The sequence below is a fragment of the Salmo salar genome, chromosome ssa05 (genome assembly GCF_905237065.1).
Source record: "Salmo salar chromosome ssa05, Ssal_v3.1, whole genome shotgun sequence".
Classification (NCBI taxonomy): Eukaryota; Metazoa; Chordata; class Actinopteri; order Salmoniformes; family Salmonidae; genus Salmo; species Salmo salar.
Window position 1 is genome coordinate 79,006,362 of NC_059446.1, and position 13,179 is coordinate 79,019,540.

Consider the following 13,179-nt stretch of genomic DNA (forward strand, 5'->3'; position numbering starts at 1 on the left):
CAGGTTGGGCCTGATGTAGAGAGCAGGTATTCCAGGGCAGATTGGGATGCAGGTTGGGCCTGATGTAGAGAGCAGAATGGGGGAGAACACAAGACTGGTAGGAGACATGAGGAAGGTTGTTACATTTGTGACAGCAGCACTCAATTGCACAGAAAAATGACAATCAATGACTAAGCCGATACAGATCATAGTGGAGCAGGCAGTGAGGCATCTTGGGATCACAGGACTGACAGGGGAAAATGTACAGGATGACCTCAATAAGATTGAGAATCAGTCCAGCCAGGAATCATGTATTGGTTAATTTTCATTATGGTGTTAATCCTTCACTGGAACGCCAGAAGTTTGATGGTGAATGGGCAAGAGTTCAAACAGTTTCTTGAGGAGTTACCAGCCAACCTGATGTGATAGGTCTCCAGGAGACATGGCTAAAACCTCATCTAGATGTTGTATTACAAGGTTGTTGCAGTCTGTGATACCTTTTATAATGCAGGGGATCCCATATAGGTGTGTGGGAGAGGGGAGTGGGACAGCAGTATGTTGTGGTTGGGAGGGAGGGGGGAATATGGTAATAATGAACCTTTACAAGCTGTGTAAGAGTTGCTGGTCCTTGGAAATGTAGAAGGTAAAGATAGGAGACAGGTAATGTGGTGGGGGATTTTAATGTTCATAGTACACTCTGGGGAGGGTTATAGACTGATAGGAGACAGGTAATGTGGTGGGGGATTTTAATGCTCAGTACGCTTGGGGAGGGTTACAGACTGATAGGAGACAGGTAATGTGGTGGGGGATTTTAATGTTCATAGTACACTCTGGGGAGGGTTACAGACTGATAGGAGACAGGTAATGTGGTGGGGGATTTTAATGCTCATAGTACACTCTGGGGAGGGTTACAGACTGATAGGAGACAGGTAATGTGGTGGGGGATTTTAATGCTCATAGTACACTCTGGGGAGGGTTACAGACTGATAGGAGACAGGTAATGTGGTGGGGGATTTTAATGTTCAAGTACACTCTGGGGAGGGTTACAGACTGATAGGAGACAGGTAATGTGGTGGGGGATTTTAATGCTCATAGTACACTCTGGGGAGGGTTACAGACTGATAGGAGACAGGTAATGTGGTGGGGGATTTTAATGCTCATAGTACACTCTGGGGAGGGTTACAGACTGATAGGAGACAGGTAATGTGGTGGGGGATTTTAATGTTCATAGTACGCTCTGGGGAGGGTTACAGACTGATAGGAGACAGGTAATGTGGTGGGGGATTTTAATGCTCAGTACGCTCTGGGGAGGGTTACAGACTGATAGGAGACAGGTAATGTGGTGGGGGATTTTAATGCTCATAGTACGCTCTGGGGAGGGTTACAGACTGATAGGAGACAGGTAATGTGGTGGGGGGATTTTAATGCTCAGTACGCTCTGGGGAGGGTTACAGACTGATAGGAGACAGGTAATGTGGTGGGGGATTTTAATGCTCATAGTACACTCTGGGGTGGGTTACAGACTGATAGGAGACAGGTAATGTGGTGGGGGATTTTAATGCTCATAGTACGCTCTGGGGAGGGTTACAGACTGATAGGAGACAGGTAATGTGGTGGGGGATTTTAATGCTCATAGTACACTCTGGGGAGGGTTACAGACTGATAGGAGACAGGTAATGTGGTGGGGGATTTTAATGCTCAGTACGCTCTGGGGAGGGTTACAGACTGATAGGAGACAGGTAATGTGGTGAGGGATTTTAATGCTCATAGTACGCTCTGGGGAGGGTTACAGACTGATAGGAGACAGGTAATGTGGTGGGGGATTTTAATGCTCAGTACGCTCTGGGGAGGGTTACAGACTGATAGGAGACAGGTAATGTGGTGGGGGATTTTAATGCTCAGTACGCTCTGGGGAGGGTTACAGACTGATAGGAGACAGGTAATGTGGTGGGGGATTTTAATGCTCAGTACGCTCTGGGGAGGGTTACAGACTGATAGGAGACAGGTAATGTGGTGGGGGGATTTTAATGCTCATAGTACACTCTGGGGAGGGTTACAGACTGATAGGAGACAGGTAATGTGGTGGGGGGATTTTACTGCTCAGTACGCTCTGGGGAGGGTTACAGACTGATAGGAGACAGGTAATGTGGTGGGGGATTTTAATGCTCAGTACGCTCTGGGGAGGGTTACAGACTGATAGGAGACAGGTAATGTGGTGGGGGATTTTAATGCTCATAGTACGCTCTGGGGAGGGTTACAGACTGATAGGAGACAGGTAATGTGGTGGGGGATTTTAATGTTCATAGTACACTCTGGGGAGGGTTACAGACTGATAGGAGACAGGTAATGTGGTGGGGGATTTTAATGCTCAGTACGCTCTGGGGAGGGTTACAGACTGATAGGAGACAGGTAATGTGGTGGGGGATTTTAATGTTCATAGTACACTCTGGGGAGGGTTACAGACTGATAGGAGACAGGTAATGTGGTGGGGGATTTTAATGTTCATAGTACACTCTGGGGAGGGTTACAGACTGATAGGAGACAGGTAATGTGGTGGGGGATTTTAATGCTCATAGTACGCTCTGGGGAGGGTTACAGACTGATAGGAGACAGGTAATGTGGTGGGGGATTTTAATGTTCATAGTACACTCTGGGGAGGGTTACAGACTGATAGGAGACAGGTAATGTGGTGGGGGATTTTAATGCTCAGTATGCTCTGGGGAGGGTTACAGACTGATAGGAGACAGGTAATGTGGTGGGGGATTTTAATGCTCATAGTACACTCTGGGGAGGGTTACAGACTGATAGGAGACACGTAATGTGGTGGGGGATTTTAATGTTCATAGTACACTCTGGGGAGGGTTACAGACTGATAGGAGACAGGTAATGTGGTGGGGGATTTTAATGCTCAGTTGAGTTTCTGTTGAGGACTAATGTCACCAGATCAAAGTGGGTTCAGGAAGGCAGGGGAACGATGGATCCTGCACTGTGCCTAGAGTCAGTCATATGGAAGGCACAGGGAAATAAGGTGGTGGTAGCTGTTTTCTTTGATGTACAGAAGGCTTATGATGTGGAAGGAAGGCCTACTTATCAAGCTGGATAACATGGGGGTTGGAGGAAGAGTTTTTAACTGGATAAAGGATTTTCTTTTTGGGGCAATAAATACAAGTGAAGGTGGGGAACTCTGTCAGAAAGCTATGAGTTAGATAATGGTACCCCCTCAGGGAAGTGTCATTAGTCCTTTGTTGTTCTCTGTTATGATTGATGATGTATTCTCCCAGGTGAGATCTGATAATGGGAGGTCATTGTTTGCGGATGATGGGGCACTGTGGAAGACAGGGAGAAATATTACCCATACAGCCAGGAGAGTTCAAGAAGTGATTCGTAAAGTAGAGCAGTGGTCCCTCAGGTGGGGCTTCATGTTTTCAGTTGAGAAAACAGACTGTTTTTTTCTAGAAGGAAGGTTGGGGAGGAAATATACTTGAAGCTGTATGGAAGGAATCTGGAGAGGGTGGGAGGGGTTTAGGTTCCTGGGAGTCTGGTTTGACACTCAAATGATATGGGCGGAGCATATTAACTGAGTAGTTGTCAAAGGAAAGAAAATATTGAGTGATGCGTTGCTTGTCAGGAATAGAATGGTGTTGAATGATATATATATAGCGCTGTTAAGGTCATCAGTGGATTATGGAAGTGTAGCATATGGATCAGCAGCTCAGACATCTTTAAAAAAGCTAGATGTTATCCAGGCTCAAGCCCTAAGAATATGTCGTGGAGCCCTTAGGACCTCCCCGGGGGCAGCGATGCAGGTAGATTTGGGAGAGATGCTGTTAAAGTTATGAAAACAACAGCTAGCCATGACATATTGGGTAAATCTACAAGGACATACGGTTACACATCCTACAAAAAAGGTGCTCCTAGAGTGCTGGGAACATGAACAGAAATCTGAATACAACTTTGGTTGGATAGGCAATTGCATGGCGAGAGAGATGGGGTTGTTTGGGAGGGAGTTTACATTTAAATGTTTTTACATTTTAGTCATTTTTTTTGTACTGGCCCCCCGTAGGAATCGAACCCACTATCCTGGCTTTGCAAACACCATGCTCTACCAACTGAGCCACAGGGAAGGCCCCTCTGTTTCTTCCTGCTATCCCACCTTGGTTTCTCCCTCAGTCAGTGATAGATCTAGGGTTGCTTGGGAGGGTAAGAGATGTTGAGGAAGGAGTAGATTCAGTTTTAAGTGAACATTTAAGAACACAATGCTATGCTTTCTTGAATATATTCACAGATGGATCAAAGGACCCTAAAACAGGAAGGAGAGGAGCAGCTTTTAGTGTTCCTGAGTTTAAGGTGGCTGTGACGAAAAGAGCAACGGATGATTTATCTGTTTACACATGGAGTTGTTGGCCATATTATTGCTGCAGAGTGGGTGGAGGAGGTGTCATCTGCTCTGACTCCTGTGCAGCACGGGTGAGGTTTTGCAGTGCTTGTATAGGGTGAAACAGATGGGGTATTTGTGATCTTCCTCTGGGTAGCAGCTCACTTGGGATAGAGGGGAATGAGGTGGTGGATGTTATAACAAAGCAGGCTCTTAAACATCCTAATGTTGAGATAAAATTGTCAGTCGGTAAAGCATAAGCCAAGGGGTTAATCAATCAATCAAATGTATTTATAAAGCCCTTTTTTACATCAGCCGATGCCACAAAGTGCTGTACAGAAACCCAGCCTAAAACCCCAAACAATGCAGATGTAGAAGCACAGAAGCACACAAAAACTCCCTAGAAAGGCCTGAACCTAGGAATAAACCTAGAGAGAAACCAGGCACTGAGGGGTGGCTGGGTGGAGATTATAACAGAACATGGCCAAGATGTTCAAACGTTCATAGATGACCAGCAAGGTCAAATAATAATAATCACAGTGGTTGTAGAGGGTGCAACAGGTCAGCACCTCAGGAGTAAATGTCAGTTGGCTTTTCACAGCCGATCATTCAGAGTTAGAGACAGTAGGTGCGGTAGGGAGAGAGAGTCGAAAACAGCAGGTCCAGGACAAGGCAGAACAGACGAAACCGGAACAGCAGCACAACCAGGTGGACTGGGGACAGCAAGGAGTCATCAGGCCAGGTCGTCCTGAGGCATGGTCCTAGGGCTCAGGTCCTCCGAGAGAAGGAGAAAGAAAAAGAGAGAGAATTATGGGGAGCATACTTAAATTCACTGAGAGAGAAGGGAGGAAAGTGTAGTCACAAGGCTGAGACTGGGACACACAAGGCTCAATAGTACATTGAAATTGGTGGGGAAGCATCTGACTGGGAGGTGTGATCATTGTCAGGAGGCGATGGAGACAGTGGAACATGTTCTATTTCAGTGAGAGAAAGGGAGCGATTGTTATTAGATTTGAGGAGTAATGGGGCTGAAGAGCCAGGATTACGTGAACTGCTGGGGAAATCTTCAGGGGATGTAGTATTTAATTATGTATTTTGTTTCCTTAGGGAGATGAGATTATTGGGTAGGATTTAGACCTTCACTGTCTCTGGTCCACACTCCAGTCCAGTTGGTGGCAGTAATGCACCTTAAAGTTGGTTGCCAACCACCATATAAAATCCAGACGATGAAGAAGAGTTGTATCCTGAATGCTTTATTTCTGTTCAAGGGATGCAAGGGGGAGCCTTGATACGGAAGGGGAATGAGCTCGTGAGTCTGATGTAGGACAGCAGGAGGAAATGGTGACTGTGCTTGAATTTGAAAGTACGGCAAGTAAAGTGTGTAATAATGAATGGAAAATAGTGACATCAAAGAATCGAACAAAACAAGCAAAAGTTGTAGTAGAAGACTAGGACCGGTCCAATAAGGCATTTCTTATTAGACTGTGTTTTTTGGACAAGGAGATTCATTCTGGAAATACATTTGTAATATCGAGTACTGTGAAGAAAGCAGTGGGAAAGGTGGTTTCAATAAAGGTGACTAGAAGCGGCCTTGTTTTGGTTAATTGTGTTGATGAAGAACAGAAGAAGCGTGCACTGGATCTGGCTAGATGTATTGATCTTGGGAGCAGGGCGCCTGCCAAAGGAGTTATAGCTGGAGTCTCGTTGGATGTAGATAATGAGTACCATAATTTCCGGACTATTAAGCTCACCTGAATATAAGCCGCACCCACTGAATTGAAAAAAATATATTATTTTGAACATAAATAAGCCGCACATGTCTATAAGCCGCAGGTGCCTACCGGTACATTGAAACAAATGAACTTTACACAGGCTTTAACGAAACACGGCTTGTAACAAAAAATAAAAAATGAGCAGTAAGCTTTAGTTGTCTTTTTGTACTGAGTCAATTCCTCACGCTGCTGTTTCCAATGTCTTATCATCGACTCATTAAGACCAAGCTCCCGAGCAGCAGCTCTATTTCCTTTTCCAACAGCCAGATCAATCGCCTTCAACTTGAAAGCTGCATCATATGCATTTCTCCGTGTCTTTGCCATGATGAGGGTGACAAAATGACTACTGTAATCAGAATGATGGGAAGTTTGAGAGCGCTCGATTTAATCTAAACAGTAAACAAAAAAGTTGTTTGACCGTAACCCGTTCGGCAATTTCATTGGTCTAATGAAAGCTTCATGCCGCCAAAAAACTGAGCACGTCACAGAATGTGGGTTTTTTGGCGAAAAAAAAGTTGTGGGTTATAGTCTGGAATTTACGGTACCTTAGTCAGAAAATCCAAGGAGTGGTCTGTGCACGTCGCCTGACCCGTATGGTAAATGGAAGGAAGGAGAAAAGCCTGTCGATATTACTGTTGTTTGAGGAGACTCTACCTGAATATGTGAAGGTTGGATATGTGAGGTATGCGGTGAGAACATTTGTGTTCAAACCATTACAGTGTGGAAATTGTAAAGGATATGGGCACGTGTCAAATTTTTGCAGACAGAAGAAGTATGATATTGAAGAATCTGTCAATGGAAAATGTTGCAACTGTGGTGGGGATCATACTCTGGACTTCCTTGAGTGCCCTGTTAGGGTGAAGGAGGTCGAGGTGTCAAGGATCAGGGCTGCCAGCGGATCTCCGAGAAGTTTTTGGGGCTCCAAGACTTCACAGCAGAAGCATTACAAGGACTTTTGTCGCTAGGAAATGTCCCGCCCTCACCGGAGGCTTCTGAGGCTGTGTTGGGACCTGATTAGAATTCGTTTTTTACAGAAAAGCATGTTGATTTTGTTTAGTTAATTTCTTTTTTGATAGTTTGTATGATATTTTATTTATTTTTACCCAAATGTTTTCCTTTTTGGGATCCTTATTATCCACCTTCACAGTAGGTGGCGGAATGCACATCTAATTGTTGCGAACATCATTATAGCATAGAAGAAGAAGAAGACCTTTTGACTTGTTTCACAATATTGTTGCGTCACAGTATCCTGTATGAAGACTAGACTGTAGTCTATCTAGGCTAGACTACTCTACTATGGGGGGTGATAAGTGCCAGAATTAAGCCTTGTGAAGCTGCTGATACCTCTCATGAAGTCACTTAACGTCTTCCTAGCACCATAAAATACCGCCATGATTTAACATGGACTGTCAATGGAGACAGTTTTTTTCTAAGATGTCAAATTGCCGACGTGTTCACTTCACGTTCATGTCACGTAGACGTGTCCACCCCTAACACATAAAGTCTTAGAGAGAAGATTACTTCATTCTTACCCGTATCTGTCGTTCAGTATGCAGATTTTCATATTTGTAAGGGTATGACACACAATCTATAATATTGAACTCTGCTTTGGTCAAATAAAGCAACCATTACAAAACAACTTATCAGGGCAAAATTTGTACTGTGACACTTACCGATCATGTGCCATGGTGAAACAACTGATGGGCTTCAACTCTTATGCCAGGCTTCACCCTCTCAAACTTCTGTCAGGCTAGACCTTTAAGCACAAGGTGACAAATTGAAACATTGTGTTCTCTCTGATATGACATTTATTGAAATCATAATAATTTCAGATATAATAGAATTTGATCGATAAACAAAAGGTTATTTTACTTGCCCAGCTGTCCACATCCTTGACAATCCCATGCCAAAAGAAGCATATGTTGATTTTGGCAATCAGGCGCTTCACTCTGAAATGGCCAACATGCATCTCGGTCAGCATAGCCTCCTTCTCCTCAGTGAAAATCCCCCTCCTGTGTGGCTGGCCATCCTTCCCCCATAGGTACATGTGATTGCCTAACAAGTTTAAAGACAAGAGTTGTTGAAATACTCAAGTCCAAGTAATTTTGCACGACTGTCTTTCTTTGTTTCTCTCTCTCCCCCATCTCTCTCTGTCTTTCACTCTCTTCCCACCTCTCACTTTCACTTTCATCCTTTCTTTATCCCCCCCCCCACCAAATCTCTGTCTGTGTGTCTGTCTAGCAAAGACACCTAGTTAAGGGCAGTTGGAATGCCATAATTGGTAAGACCTATCCATTTGATTGATCAGGGTTAACTTGTATGTCTGTCATATTGAGGTATCTAGCTATAACTAAATGTATAACTAGCAACTTCTAGATGAACTACCTAGATGGAAAATGGTTGTTGAAAAATGGTTGTTCATAGCTAAATCCTTCCAGTTATGTAATAGAAGTTAACCGCTTTACGTTACCCTGAATAGTGAATTTCTGCCCCCTACGAATGTTGCGCCTCTTGTCGAGATCAGTGGTCCCTTCATAGTACTTCACCTGGTTGGAAAGATCAAATAACATCTCCTTGAGGGATGCCATTGAAGTGCAAGCTACATGTAAACAGAAAGCTACAAAAACAGTTAGCTAGCTAGTTAACGTTAGCTAAACAAAACTGTCTGGCTAGCTAGCTAGCTGACTAGGGAGGCTGATGTAAGTAAATAAGTAACGTTACAGTAGCTAGCAATTTCAATCCAAAAGCAGCTTAATTTTTTTCTCCCTATTTAACAATATTTTGTTATATAAAGACAAATATATGGTAAAGAAAACATTTGTTAGACTACAGACGGAGTCTTCTTCTTTGATACTATAGCGGTTTACAAACAAATGTCACAGGCGCATGCCGCCATCCACTGCCCTGGCTGTATATCAGCCCAAATACAAGTAAACAAAAACAAAACCCAACATAATCCTTTATTCAGATTCAACTGCCAACACCCATTCCTACAGGCTCTGGGGCCTGAGAAAGAAAAGCATCTTCAGCCAGTATTCTTTGCAATGTTTCGGCAGTGAAGTCCTTGAAACCCAAATACTTTTTTTGCAGGGGAACACTATTTGGCATGACAGGCCCTTTAATTTTTCATTTGTTTTCCATAAATGACTACTGTAGTGGAAGGATGAGATGGTGATAATACTCCTGACTGGCTGGCGTTCCCGTGGAAGTCCTGGGGTCACTGACGCCAGGAGAGGTGTGAAGACATGAAAAGGTGAATCAACAAAATGAATGTAACTGTGTGAATTAAATTGTCATGTTTGGATTGTTCAAGAGTTCAATAAGAGCTATGAATTTTTTTCTATTTTATTGTACTGCAAGTGCTATGGATTTATAGTTACAGGGAAACTGCGGATAGTTCAGAGGGTGCGACACAAGGGTGCGCTCCTATCATTTAAATATAGTTGATTAGATGAGAATCTGGTTGTGTTTTCCTTTCTTTGACTTTTCCCCACGCCATATGTGTACCCAATTAGGCTAAATGTAATCCTATTAATAAGCTTGAAATGTTTTCCTATTAATTTGCATAGGTTAACCATTGTGATTAATGATATTTACTATCTTCTACTTTTTATGAATAAACAGGCATCTGTAAAAACAACAAAAAGTTGACGCTCCGCATAGGCCCTTTGATTTTTAATTTGTTTCCCATGAATGACGACTGTAGTAGAAGAATGAGAGAAGATGATATACTCGCGACTGATTACGAGCTGGCGTGCGAGGCCCAGCATAATGACTCAATCACCATTTATTACATGGCAGATGGCAGACCATCTGTGGGCTATCACAAGTTTCAAACATACCTTATCTGTGGCGATCTCTAAGAAGAGACATTCTCATGGAAGTCCTGGGGTCACTGATGCCAGGAGAGGTGTGAAGACAGATGAAAACGTGAATCAATTAAATTAATGTTACTATTAAATTGTCATGTTTGAATTTTTCAAGAGATCACAAAGAGCTACACATGTGTATATATTTTATTGTACTGTAAGTGCTATGGGATGTATTGTTACAGGGAGTGTTATTTTGTTTGTCGGGCAGCGGATGTTTCAAAGAGGGAGTGACACAAGGATGCACTCCTATCATTTACATTGAGTTGATTAGATTTGAATCGGGCCGTTTTCCTGTCTTTTGTTTTAAGCAGTCAAAAGTGCAAAGAAATGTTAATTCAGCTTTGGTATCCGTTTCTTCTTGAATTTGGTTAAAAGGACAGTGAATTTGTTCATACTTTGAGAACTTGCTACAAAGCTCTTGTGTGTATCAGACACACATTGTGTTGTTTTCTCTTAGAGCCTATTCTGAACTGAAGACGTGCTACCACGTTGTTTTAGCCTATTGGTGATAGTCATATACTTTGTTATTATGTAGCATGTATTTCATGTACACTAATTTTGTGTCAATTATTTCATGCTATTAGTTAAATAGAGTAACTTCATTCCTCGTTTACAGAGTAATTATTTGATTGACTAAATGCTTCTAATTTAGAAGGTCTATTGGTAGTAAATATTATCACTAAACACATATGGTAGCATATTAATGGGTACCACCTTGACATCTCTGATCTGCTTGCCTCAATTCATTAATGCTAGAACATTGGTCGCCAGGATTAGGTTTTTGTATCTAGTCTCTTAATAATTGCATAATGGTGCAAATTAGGCATGTTCATTATAGTCATACTGAGTAGGTGATGCATTCATTCGCTATCTTGCTAGATCCTCCAGAGACGCACAGGGCCTGTTGCATTTATTTTTACAAAAAAACAGAACCACCACTGCAATATAGGTCTACACTCAAAACGGGTTCTCTTGGTGACTGCGAAAGATCCCTGTTGGAACCTCTAAAAGAGTGTACTCAACAAGTTTAGCCTAAGTTTACACAATTTAATTCTGTACTCAAACATCTGCCTGGTATTCGATAACATGCATCATAGCACCACCACCTTTGAAGGTTTTCAGTAACCTCTGCTCAGACTTAAATTGCAGTGTTCCAAGAACCTCCACCAGGGGTGACTGTAGTATCCTCAAACGGACAAAAAGGAGACACAAGAGGCACCCCACACTCATTTTAGATCTCAAGGGGTCTTTTTTTCCATACTGTATGCTCTCACTCTCATCACTATCTCCTTTGCCATCTTCTCATGTCTTTTCTTGGAACTCCATCCACACACACACACACACACACACACACACACACTGTAGCATCTTGTTTACAATTTTCACATTTTAGGCATCCAGCTGAGGCCTTGGATGGATCATGTTGCAATGAGATGGCCACAGGGGTATGTACAGTACCAGTCCAAAGTTTGGACACACCTACTCATTCAAGGGTTTTAATTTTTTTTACAATTTTCTACATTGTAGATTAATAGTGAAGTCATCAAAACTATAAAATAACACAGAATCATGTAGTACCAAAAAAAGTGTTAAACAAATCAAAATATGTTTTATATTTTAGATTCTTCAAAGTAGCCACCCTTTGCCTTGATGACAGCTTTGCACACTCTTGGCACACTCAGATCATCCGTTCACCTACTCTGCCTCTCTCACAGAGGGACTCATCAGACCAAAGGACAGATTTCCACCAGTCTAATGTCCATTGCTCGTGTTTCTTGGCCCAATGAAGAATCCTCTTCTTATTGGTGTCCTTTAGGCCAGATTCCCGCAGTCTCCTCTGAACAGTTGATGTGTCTGTTACTTGAACTCCGTGAAGCATTTATTTGGGCTGCATTTTCTGAGGCTGGTAACGCTAATAACCTTATCCTCTGCAGCAGAGCTAAAACTCTGGGACTTCCTTTTCTGTGGTGGTCCTCATGAGAGTCAATTTCATCATAGCGCTTGATGGTTTTTGCGACTGCACTTGAAAAAAACTTGAAAAATTCTTAATTTTCCGTATTGACTGACCTTCATGTCTTAAAGTAGTGATGGGCTGCCATTTCTCTTTGCTTATTTGAGCTGTTCTTGCCATAAAAAACACAACTAAGTGACTCAAACACATTAAGAAGGAAAGAAATTCAAAAAATTACTTTTAACAAGGCACACCAGTTAATTGAATTGCATTCATTATGAAGCTGGTTGAGAAAATGCCAAGAGTGTGCAAAGCTTTCATCAAGGCAAAGGGTGGCTACTTTGATGAATCTCAAATATAAAATATATTTTGATTTGTTTAACACTTTTTTTGGTTACTACATGATTCCATGTGTGTTATTTCATAGTTGATGTCTTCACTATTATTCTACAATGTAGAAAATAGTAAAATAAAGAAAAACCCTTGAATTAGTAGGTGTGTCCAAACCTTTGACTGGTACTGTATGTACAGTCCTTTCCAGTGTGGTGGCAAATTAGTTGAACAGGAGAAGAGGATGTGGTTGCTTGTGGAGAGAGAACAGTGTGGCTGGTGGGTAAAACAGCTGCAGTGACGCTGATTGAAGTAGCGTACCCACCCACCCACATTTACAATTTCATTGATCAATTTGATAAATAATACTAGTATATACAGTTACATTATTGTAGAATAGGCTACTCCTGTATCCAGACATTTACATATTACATTTAAGTCATTTAGCAGACGCTCTTATCCAGAGCGACTTACAAATTGGTGCATTCACCTTATGATATCCAGTGGAACAACCACTTTACAATAGTGCATCTAAATCTTTTAAGGGGGGGGTTAGAAGGATTACTTTTTCCTATCCTAGGTATTCCTTAAAGAGGTGGGGTTTCAGGTGTCTCCGGAAGGTGGTGATTGACTCCGCTGTCCTGGCGTCGTGAGGGAGCTTGTTCCACCATTGGGGTGCCAGAGCAGTGAACAGTTTTGACTGGGCTGAGCGGGAACTGTGCTTCCTCAGAGGTAGGGAGGCGAGCAGGCCAGAGGTGGATGAACGCAGTGCCCTTGTTTGGGTGTAGGGCCTGATCAGAGCCTGAAGGTACGGAGGTGCCGTTCCCCTCACAGCTCCGTAGGCAAGCACCATGGTCTTGTAGCGGATGCGAGCTTCAACTGGAAGCCAGTGGAGAGAGC